Source organism: Pinus tabuliformis, chromosome 5_1 (genome assembly GCF_031772625.1).
Source record: "Pinus tabuliformis cultivar Carrire ecotype Pingquan chromosome 5_1, CPIR1, whole genome shotgun sequence".
NCBI lineage: Eukaryota > Viridiplantae > Streptophyta > Pinopsida > Pinales > Pinaceae > Pinus > Pinus tabuliformis.
The window spans coordinates 705,612,599-705,625,140 of NC_142305.1; positions in this window are offsets into that span (position 1 = coordinate 705,612,599).

Consider the following 12,542-nt stretch of genomic DNA (forward strand, 5'->3'; position numbering starts at 1 on the left):
CAAGGAAACATTTTATTTCATAATAGATCCTATTTCATTTAATTGCCTAGATGTTTGAGGATTTGTTTGTGATTGATGAATGAGTTTTAAATTAAAATCTTATCAGTGTATGAGGGGACATAAGGGTCTAAGTTAAGCTCTCTCTCTATTTGATTTGCATGATAATTGAAATTCATTATTTTTCTTTTAAGTTTCAAGTTATTTCATTTCTTATGTTTATGAATGAGTCTTAGTTTAGTTTGGATCAGTATATGAGGGGAAAAACAAGAGACTAAGTTAGTCTCTCTCTCTCTCTCTCTATTTGAATCTGAACAACAATTAAAATTCATTCTCTTGTCTTTATTTCAAGTTTCTAGTTTTATGTAATCAATGATTTCTTTTCAATCTATAATACTATAGGGAAGAACAACCAAGACCTCCTTAATTAGGAGCCTCTTCCCCTGCATATTATATTAAATCAGAAATCATTTAGTTATACATAGAGTTAGCTACCTACTCTTGCATATATTTTCCTAGCATTATCACAAGCTTACGAGTATCCCTAGTTGATAATTTAATGAAAGAAATTTAAGCAATTGAATTTCCCAACATTTTGGCGTCATTCCCAGGGATGGTGCTAAGGGATTAGGCATTAGGAATTTAATTCACTACTAGTGTTTTTCTTTGGAAAAACCAACTCATGTTGAAAGGATAACTTGGTGATAACAAGATCTTAGTAACATGGGGAGGTTTACATAGGTGTTTATTTTGAAATTTTAGACAATTCATTATAGTTGCATTCATTATTAGATGCATATTTAAAATTCATGTTAAAAATCATTTAGATGCATAGATTTCAATCAATCTTTGTACTACAAGAACTTTTGTACTAACCCATTTATGGACAACAGATCTAGAATGATGTTCAAGAATTTGGAGGAGAACCAAGAGAATGAAGACTATATTGAAGATTGGTTTCAAAAGGTTCCTAGGGGACAACATTCTTCCATTCTTCAACAAACCCTATCACCTAAACCAAATGTCAAATTGATCTCTCATATCCTCACAAACATTCAAGTATATATTTCAAGCTTGGAGATGAGCATATTAGATATTCTGATCTGTAAATGGCTTCATTGGAAATACTCATACACTTAAAGATGAGTTTTTCTTTTTCAAGTAGAGTAGGACAGAATAGGAAAATAAAACCAAACTTGGTAGTGTTTCGGAATTTTTTCTTTGAAATTGATTTCAATTATTTTATTAAAAAAAACAACTATTTTGTGGTGCAGTAAGAGCCACACATTTATTAACCATTGGTAGGAAGATTTACAATAAAATGGATGTTTATGAAGAAGGAGAACAAGTGGAGTTTAGAGAGCTAAAATCTGAGGTTTGAGATCAATTATGTTTACTTTGTTTATCAAATTACAAATTTCAAATGTAAAGAAATTGGCAAAACTTCTAGGAATGCTCTCTTCTTGCTCTTTGTGTGACCCTAAAAGATCATAAAAGAAAATTGGATAGGTTAGCTTTGAAATTTCACAATAAAATTCATAGATCTAAAAATGACTAAGAGATCTAAATTTACTATTCATTCTATAATTTATTTAAATTTGATTTCTTAATTACAATTATATCTACTTTAAAATATGTAAAATATTCTTAATTTAAAAAAATTAAAAAAAATAACTAATTCCTTTTCTCAAAACTTGTAAACATAAGTTCTCTATCAATTGACTGCATAAAAGGACAGTCATATAAAATGTAGGGTTGAGAGTAAAAAAAAAGGACACATGGATCTAGGCCGACAACATATAACCAAAAGCAGTACCAATAAAACAAAATTGTTGCAAAGTTGATATTTGGCCACTTAAGGTCACGCAACTTCTAATTTGGGTTCCATCTACTGCTCGACTTCAACCTTTAAATCTGCAAATAAAAATCAAATTGTTGTCTCACTTTTAGAGAAAATGGATTGGTGTGATGGAAATGGTTATGAAATTATGTTAGTGTTAATCAATGCAAATGGAAATTGCAAAAAAAAAAATAAAGAAAAAGAAGGACGAATTTGAATCTAAATTGATCATTTCAGTGGCAAATAGGAAGGAATGCTTGTGGCTTAATAATTATAAAATCAGTTTGATGAGCTTAAAAAAATTCGAATTTCAACACACTGAGACAATGGCAGACTATATACAATGCATGCCAAGCAGTCTCTTATTGAAAGATGATGCAGCAGAAATGTGTTGTGCTCTCTTTGGAAATTGATCGCTAGCCCCTTGTGATGCTCAACAAGATTGCAGACTCAGGATGGTGAAGAAGCAAAGAGAATTTTCTATACCTGAGCATTTGCCATAATGCATAAGAATTTTAAAAACATCATTTTTTTAAAACGCATTTTGGGACTAAATAAAAACGAATCTTAGAAAAATAAAACATGGCTTTTGCTCAAAACGCGCTGAATTATAATTAATGTGTGAGATTTCTTTAAAACTCCTAACCAATTGAGATATTTTTGAGATTCTCTAGAGCCTTATTAGCCAAATTTCATGAAGAAAATGGATTTTCACTTAAATGAACATACAACAATTGCGGCCATGCTAATTTTAAGAAAGGAGGTGAGATCTTGTTGTTTAATTTGTTGATTTTATTTATTCATTATATATGTAGTTAAGGAAGAAAATCACTCTTTCAATTCATTGAAATTTGGGTACTTTCTAATGAAATTGTCAGAACTTATGCCAAATCTTGTACAAAAGTCGCAATTGAGTCTCGGGTTCTGGTTATTGACTTATGGTTCAAGAATGCTGAAAACTGAATGCTGACAACAAAAATATTTGGGTGATGGGTTACACCTCAACCCGAAAGAGTTACTTAAAATACTTAGTACAAGAGGTTTGTATTTCGTTGACATGCCAGATGATTTTCCTCATCATTCTGTTATTGATAGCAAGGATCCACAACAAACTTTCCATGGAAGAGAATGATTGACCATATTCTTTGCTCTTTTTTTTTTAGATTCTTACCATCCAACTCATGTGAAGAGGAAACATGTGTTTAGATTTATTAAAGTTTTACGAGAGTGTACATATTAAAAGTTTGCAATTTGTTTTAACTAAAACGTCCTCTCTTATACAAACGATTCTAGCACAAGTATTTTTATACAGAATGATTATGTCTCTTTAAGTCTTGCACGTACAGAAGCCGATGGTACCAAAAACTGAACTATAAAATATTATGCATGGCTCAGCCAAAGAAGATTGACAAGATTTTTTTTAGATGTAGGAAGGCCGCAATCCTACAGCCTAGGAACCTCTTAACAATCTTCACTGTTTCACCCAAATTTCAAATAAGCACAACTTTCTCATACAACATCGGATTTCAACAATTCAAACATTGTTAGAAAGATCTAGGCAAGATATACACAATGAGGAAGCTTTCAGAAGAGTTTGAAACAGTTCAAGAATGAATAAATTGCTGACAAGACATAACAGGTAAAATGAGGCACTAGTTTCAAGACAGGTAAAAATTCCTTTGGTTTTTTTTCATGAATTTGTTTCATTAGTACCAATTCTGAGCTTCCTTTTGTAAATGTCATAAATAGAGAGATTAATCACCTCTCTATTATGATAAACCTACATCTCATTGCAAAAAAAGTACTATGTTTTTGCAGATTCGAGGAAGATAAAACAAATTACCACAAGCAAACGGTGTCTTTTAAAGACCCATTTCAAGCATGAGGACATGCTTTTGGGTAAGCCAAGGGGGAGAATGTCATCATATCCATCACATCAGCCTCTCAAAGATGACATTTATTTCACAAGAAAATGATCAAAGCAGCAACAAAGATGAAGCATCAATGCATGAGCACATGATGTCAGATCAAATCCATCATTTGCACTTGCAAGCCTTTCAGATGCCAGTGTCTCCATTGCATCCATGATTCTTCAGTCAATAAACATCCACCTCATTTCCCTTTACATTTTCCATTATATGTTTACTCCTTTTTCAGTAAATAAAAACTTCATTGCATTCCCACTTCTTTAGTCAATAAATTTTCCATTCCATTTTCATTTTCATGTTTTCAAATAAAACCTTGATCCATTGTTCATTTTTCTTCACAGTCATTTTCCTATCTCTTCACTAACCTGTAAGCCCGCAATAAAACATTCAGCTCCTCTACAAAGCTCATTCATTACATTTTCTTTCCATTTTTTAAATAAACCCTGATTCACTGCAAAACGTTTTCATTCATAGTCCTTCAAAATCATTGTTTTATGCTCACGTTAGATGATGGAGGATTCCTTAAGGCTTCCCTTCTAACAAGTCTTGGTCTATTGACATCAGTACATCATCTAGGTTCAAGACTAGAGTCCTTAATAGTACCTTGAAGTTTGTATGCCTTAATGATAGGCTCTCTTGCCAACAATCATGGGAATGCACTAATGTCCCTTGATCATTGGATCTTGCGAGTGGCTCGACATCAACTTATCTATTCGCCCTTTGTAAGATGTACTTAGGTACCTTGGCACTCATTGAAATTAATAATGAGTAACCTCACATTGGTTAACGACATGCATCAATGGTCGGTAATCCAATGACTTCTCTTCATGCTCGACATTGATACATTTATTCGCATGTAGAATTGTACCATCAGGTTTTGTAGCAGGTGAAGACTATATCATTTTAGCATTTTGTAGTGGATACAACAGTTTTAGCAAGAGAAATAAAGAATCCACTTTCACGACCTCATCCACCATTTATGCGACCAAGAAGAAAATGAAATTCTACATTCTATTCTATGATCTAGTAGCAGTCAAAAGTTCTCTACATATGCACAGTTTGTCCACTTCCTATGTAAGTAAAGGTATGTTCTTTTCTAGTTTTTAATTTCATAAAATTCCTTGAATACTAAAATTATAATTTTTGGAAAATACTTCACCATATTAAAACCTAAAACACCTTTACCTGGGGGAAGGGACATCCATATCACTTCATTCCATTTCACTTCATTTTCATCCTAACATGTTTGTCCTAATCAATTATGATTGCATTATGGTTCAAAAGTTATATGATTTGCAAATAATGTCTAAATGATGAGCATATTATATGGCTGATTGAAATATGCATTTTTAACATGTTCAATGAACCTTGCTACATGAAAAGAAACAAAGTGTTGAAACACAAGAACCAAATACAAATTAAAATTTCATTGAAACACAAGAACCAACCAAAGATGTTACAATTCAATGTATGACAAGGCATACTTTGCAAAAAGAAATGAATTTGTTAAAAATTATCAAATCAAAGTTTAAGGACAATTGATATAAGCCAAGCTCATTCAAAAGAAAATCATGATTATGCAACTCAATAGATCGCATGAGGACATGCAATAACTTTAGTTGGGGGATATGTTGGGCCTCCAAATTGTCATCAAAATATCATCCACTTTCTCATTTATCGCTATTATTTCACTCACATGTCACAACTCCATAACTATATAACTTTTCATTAGCCTCCATTTTCATTATCATATGGGGTTACATTTGTATTTTCCAAAAGTTAATGATTTCTAGTATTTTAAGTGAATTAATGGTTAAAACTTAGAAAAATGACATATACTTGCTAATACCTAAAAGTGGCTTGAGTTTCATGACATGCGTAGGTGATTTGGAAGGTTCCAAGACACTTTTATGTGGCCTCCAAGACTCATATTTGAATTCTCTTGAAGATTTGAAGGAGATTTGGGATAGGGATCGAGCATATCTTAGGGAGAAAAATCATGGATAAAGGAATATGTGTCTCATATTTGTTGTAACCATATGAAGGATTTGTGGATCTAGAAGGGATTTGTGGATATTCCTTAATGAGTTAGTTGCTTAAATTTTTTTATAAATAGGAGCAACTCCTCCATTCCAAAGGGAGGACCCTTGGAGCATGTATCTCAACTTATGATGGAATAAGATAAAGTTTTCTTTCCATAGTTTTAGATATAAATTGTGTTAATGTAGTATATGAATTTATGGAATAGCTTGTCACTTTGTTCTTAAGAGAATTGAGCTCACTTTGAAAAGATCAAAGAAACATTTTATTTCATAATAGATCTTATTTCATTTAATTTCCTAGATGTTTGAGGATTTGTTTGTGATTGATGAATGGGTTTTAAATTAAAATTTTATCAGCATATGAGGGGACACAAGGGTCTAAGTTAGGCTCTCTCTCTATTTGATTTGCATGATAATTGAAATTCATTCTTTTGCTTTTAAGTTTCAAGTTATTTCATTTCTTATGCTTTTGAATGAGTCTTAGTTTAGTTTGGATCAGTATACGAGGGGAGAATCAAGGGACTAAGTTAGTCTCTCTCTCTCTATTTGAACCTGAACAACAATTAAAATTAATTCTCTTATCTTTATTTCAAGTTTCTGGTTTTATGTAATCAATGATTTCTTTTCAATCTATAATACTGTAGGGAAGGACAACCAGGACCTCCTCAATTAGGAGCCTCTTCCCTTACATATTATATTAAATCAGAAATCATTTAGTTAGACATAGAGTTACCTGCCTACTCTTGCATATATTTTGCTAACATCATCACAAGCTTACGAGTATCCCTAGTTGATAATTTAATGAAAGCAATTTAAGCAATTGAATTACCAGATGAGTGTGTACTATGTACACAAATCTCTGTTATCATGTTTAACTTTCCTTGTTAAGGCTATGTCCATTGATTTCCTAAGGGTTACATCCTTGCATCCTTCGAAATTGATTTGTGTTAGATGTCAATCATGGCTACACTATAGCATCAATATCATAGAGTAGAATACAAGCTACGCATATACTAAAATTCATCTCTCTATATTATTTCAAGTGGTGAATTCTCATCTCTATCGTGTTTAGGCTAGCATTCAAAATGTTGTTCTTCTATCTCGAGGTCAAAATCAGCTCATGAAATTTCTTCCTATTAAATCGTATCATATTTCATGAAAGTTTTGTTGGAACTAATGAGAACCTCTAATTTCCAAATTGATATTACAGTTAATATGTTTGACTTCATTCACTATACTCTCAAACTGTAAACTTTAATAATTTCAGTTTATATCAATAAGTTTTATTGAGTTATGTCATGTATTATGGTTTAACCTACAATCTTTAAATGACTATTGTTGCCACTAGAAAAGGACAAGACCAAAATGCATTTGTTTGCTTTATTCAATTCCCATCTACTCTTTGCAGGTTTTCTCACCTTTTTCTACCCTATTGGCATCACCAATAATGTATACCTTGTAGAAACTTACTAAATTTGTTATCTCTCTCTCTCTCTCTCTCTCTCTCTCTCTATATATATATATATATATATATATATATATATATATATATATATATATATATATATATATATATAGATATGTATATATCATAACAATGTGTCCTATTAATGTAACTATTGCTTTATAATTGTGTCCTTGAATACTGTTGTTATAAGTTTAATTCTAGATATGACACCTCATAGTTGTATGGTGGTAAATTATATGGGATTTCGTTATAGATACCTCAGTAAGAATTAAATTGTGTATTGAATTTATAAACTAAAATTTGTAAGTACATTATATATATATATATATATATATTATCTGCCTCCAATGCTGAGCAACAAGAAGGAGCTTCATATATATTATTTATGTTGTTCGTAAATTCTACAAGTCTTCTATGTTCCTTCTTAGAGCACATAGAAATAGGTGCTCCAGTTTCTTTACCTATTATTCAGTGTACGACGTGTTCCCTAGACTTGTCATGAGGAATCAAAATGTCATCACCTTTCCAATGAGTGTTACAATCATGCATAGTACAAGATTCTTAACTTGCTATTAAGGTACGTTATGTAATCAATAAAAAGAAAGAAATTTGACATATTCTCTTTTCAAGCTTATTTTTTGGTCTTCTATCGTATTTATCTCCTTTGATGACTTAAAAATGGCTTCTGAATAAACAAGTTTATTTTTCACAGAAAATGTGACTCTATCATTAACGAGTACCCCACTTAGCTCGCTCGTGAATCACTTAAATTCCTATCATAATTGTTTTAATAATATCTAAATATACTATAGTAGTTTGCCTACAATTAACAATAAATTTTGAAGTCTCATAGATAGATCTACCATCATATAATAGATGCATTCAACAAGAACAATAACTCATTATTATCATAGAATAGCTATTCACTTGCTTAATATCAACATGTAAACCTTAAATTGGAAGTCTATAAAGTAAATTTTTACTGCTACTAATTCTAGAATACAACAACATGTTTTATAAATGCATGTTAAAATAGTAGTTCGAATAGAAGCTGATAAAACAAAATGAGATAAAATCACATAATAGAAATAACAAAACCCGAATTACCGATAGAGAACTACTTGGGAACCTCACATTGTTTCCACCCAACCTTGAATTGTAATCCTCTAGTTCACCCCTGAGATGAGAAGTTCTTTCCAGGGTACCAAATCCCCTCCAATTGAACCCTTCAATAGGTATTTTATACCTTTCTTTCATGATAAATTTTTGTTTAGCAGCACCCTACTTTTGTGGACCTTTTCATCCACTTGCCTAGGATTTACCATAAAATCTTTCCCTTCTCTCCTACAGTGATTTATGTTGACCCAAGCTTGGTATCTTTCCTCAGCTAATAAATTTAATGGATTTTTCACTCCCATCCATGAAAATTATCTAGAATTTCATCTAGAATTCTCATCATGAAAGAATTATCTGAATCTCATTTATGAATGATATTTTTATTTTTCTTTCTTTCGAAAGGATCTCATATTCAAGGGTTTCATTCCCAAGTACTTATATTCCATTTATTTATTTATTAACAAATTTTTTTACTTATTTACAAAAATATTTACAAATACTTCATGGTTTTAATACCACTCCTACTAACATCTTTTAGTATGAACCAAGAGATAACATTAGAGCAATGGAGGGATATTACATTATTCCATCCTTTTTAATTCACACCATCATCGAAGCTTATTTCCCAGTTAGCTCACTTGGGAACAATTCTCAACAATTAATCTACATCTCATCTTCTTGCTCCCTTGTAGCCACTTCAGATGTAAAATGCTGGCATTGTACTTCAACCCAAATGAAGGTTTAACTATGGAGCTAGATTTGTTTTTGGTCTAGGATACAGAGACGGTCTGCCAACAAGTCATCGTCGAGTTCCACCTGTAACATTGTCCAATCAATTATGTGGAATCTATCATTTACATGTCTTTTAAATATAAATATATAAAAACATTATGAATTTAAATATGATTGGGTAATCCATATTGATAAACTACGGGTCTAATTCTATCCATAATTTTGGACAGCCCATGAAATTGTTGTACTAATTTTGGACATATTCCTATTCTTAAGGTACTTTTCCTTGGTTCTTCCCCCAAATAATCATGATTCCCATTTTGAAATTTCTTGTGTGTTCTCTTTTATTCCACGTAGTTTTTTGTGGATCCTAGATAGTTTTAATATTTTGTTGAATTCTTTGGATTTTCATAGAGATTCCATATTTTCTTTATGTTCTTTCATTCTTACAACCAAGACACCAGTACCAAGACTTATTTTTATTTTGTGTGATGACTCAATGATGAAATATTCATACCATTGCATGTATTTCATGCTCCTTTTCTAACACATTTATATGGATGCTAAACATGTGCTTCATGTGTTTCACATGCGGTAAAAATATTATCCACATGAATCCAAACAAGGTTAGTAATGTATTATAGCATCACCACATTTACATATATTATTTTCGAACATTTATTCATAGTGTACCAAGTGACATGGCCATTATTGAAAGCAACATTCAAGATATGGGATTGCCGCTTTCACTTCAGATTTCTTTCAAAGAGGAAATAATAATTAATGGACCACTTGCATTATTTTATCTTTGTTGTTATTTTCATACTATTGTATCAAACATACATTTATCATACCCACTTATGTATAAAACAAACTACTATCTCAACCACTGCAATGGTTATATTTTTTTTTCCTGTTTCATTTTAAGGTGTTTTCCAATCCATTCTTATGGCTCTACCATTTATTTTCATATCCTTTCATAAAAGTACGGGAGAATAAAGCAATGATTCACAACAAAAACATAATTAATTAAATATTATTTTGATACACTTAATTTTCATGATTTATCCAACAAGTGTGATTTCTCAAACTTATAACACTTATTTATTTTAACATCTTATCCATTACTTTCTTTTAACTCACTCTCTTGAGTTATATCATTTGCCTTGCACCATTTACCTGTTAACATTTTAATCACTACTAGGTTGCTCCAATAACTCTTGTCAGAATTCCTAATTCACTTGGTGGTATCATTTCAATCCACTAACCTATAGTTATCTTTAGTTCATTAGTCATCTAATTTATGAAGTTTTTCATGATATTAAAATACCCATCTCTATTTCCACATCATTTTTCTATTTAAGATCGATGCCCAATCAAGGATTTATTTATCATTTTCATGATTTAATCATTTTTTCCTAAAAACATCATGTTTTCAATTGCGATTTTAGTTTCTGGTCCCTTTCACTCTATTCATTCTTATGTAATGTTTATGGATTACTCCTTATTATCTAGCTTCTTGGGATTTTTAATTACCAATATTACAACTATTCTCATCTTGATTGTCTATAGTTGTCTACATACTTGCTTATTTTTTTATTATTTTATTCATTAACCACGGTTTTTGGTGATATTATACCTTGTCCTACATATACATGTATATCACTTATTATTAGATCCTTCTCATGTGTGTTTTTTCACACTGAATTTTTCTTTTTCCTCACCTCGTGTAGAGTTCACTTTTGATACCAGGCTTATCCCTTTTCGATTATTCATGTTTGTTTTTGTTACCACTTACCGAAACTTAAATATTCGTCACTCAATCTTCGAAATAAGTTGGTTCACTCACTTTGGGGAAACTTCATACCTATGTTGTTTTGCATGCCATATTTGATTCGTATTCACTTAAATGTGTTTTAAGCCATAATTCCATATCACTGCAAGATTTCATGTAGGAATTTCATCATTTTGTTTTTTTATTTTGGACCATGATACTATTAATATCATTCTAACTACTCCTTTACTGACAACATGATAAAATGCATAAGTTTCCACCATAACTTGCCCATTTTAGCTTTCTAACTAGATATTACTACATTTTCTTTCCAAGACACTGCTTCGAAGGTTAGAAATTGCTTGTAGACTGTGTGCACTTTCCCAATGTGTGAGTATCTGTATTAATTTAAGGAGCTAAATTAGTTGTTGTTTTCATAATCATCACCAATGAAAACATTGTAGGCGATCTTTAACATACTAATCAATATTCTTTATGTTACATTCTCCATTCTGTATGTTTCAAGTTTGTTGTAAGATAAGTTGTTATAGAATAAATTCGAACATTGACTAAATATGATTAAATAGATGAAGAATTAATAATCTACCAATCCATGTCAAAGTATTCTTACAAGTATGTGAGTACCCTATCCTCTCGAATTTTATTTACAACTCAGTGTTTTATTTAGAGAAGCAGGTTATTATGATAGTTTCCTTTTTATTTCTTTTCCTAGCTCATAAGACAAGAGTATCTTAAGTCATAAGTCAGGAATAAAATTTTGGTAGAATTAATGATGTTCAATTTTATTGATTTCCCATTATTATTTCCCAACTCCTATTCACGCACACAAAGTATGTAGTATGTTTATGTATCACACCATTCCACAATTAGCACCATCCCCTGGTATAGATGAAATATATGCAATATAACTGTGGTGATATAACTTACTCCTACCACCTATTCCATAGTGGCCATAAGAAATGGTTCATATAGACAACGTTCCATTAGCCTAGATTACTAGGTTCATAATCGATCACAATGAAACCTGCAATTTTTGCATAGAAATACTACCAGTCATTCTTTATGTCAAAATCACAGTGTCCTAATTGTCTCGTTCCTAAAGATACCAGGATCACTTTGTGAACAATTCAATTGAAGCATAAGTATGGCTGGCTTGGTAAATGGTACGATTTGTTTTTCTCGTATAAATGGTATTATGAGCTCTTCTCTAAATATAACTTTAACCCTTTCCCCAAAGGGGGTGTTTGTCAGGCAACTTTCATAAGAAATTTTTGTAAATTATAACGCTGAGTTGACCGACTAGAAGGTTATAACTTATCTTACTACTCTAATGGTTAAATAACTTGAATCTCCACTGAAGTACATATCATACATAACTTTGCCACAGAGTTTAAACATAACTTATTAGAAAATAAATGGAACATTTTATGTGCATTGTGCAACAAAAGAACATGATCTTTACTCATTCGTGTAATATCCTCCCACACAACATTATACCAAACAAATGGATGATTAGTCAGTCAAAATAGATTGAAATCACCTAGATTAACTTTCTTAGGCATAACCAAAGTGGATATAGAACAACCACAGGTTCTAAACTTTTTCGATTCTGTTAATACTGGGT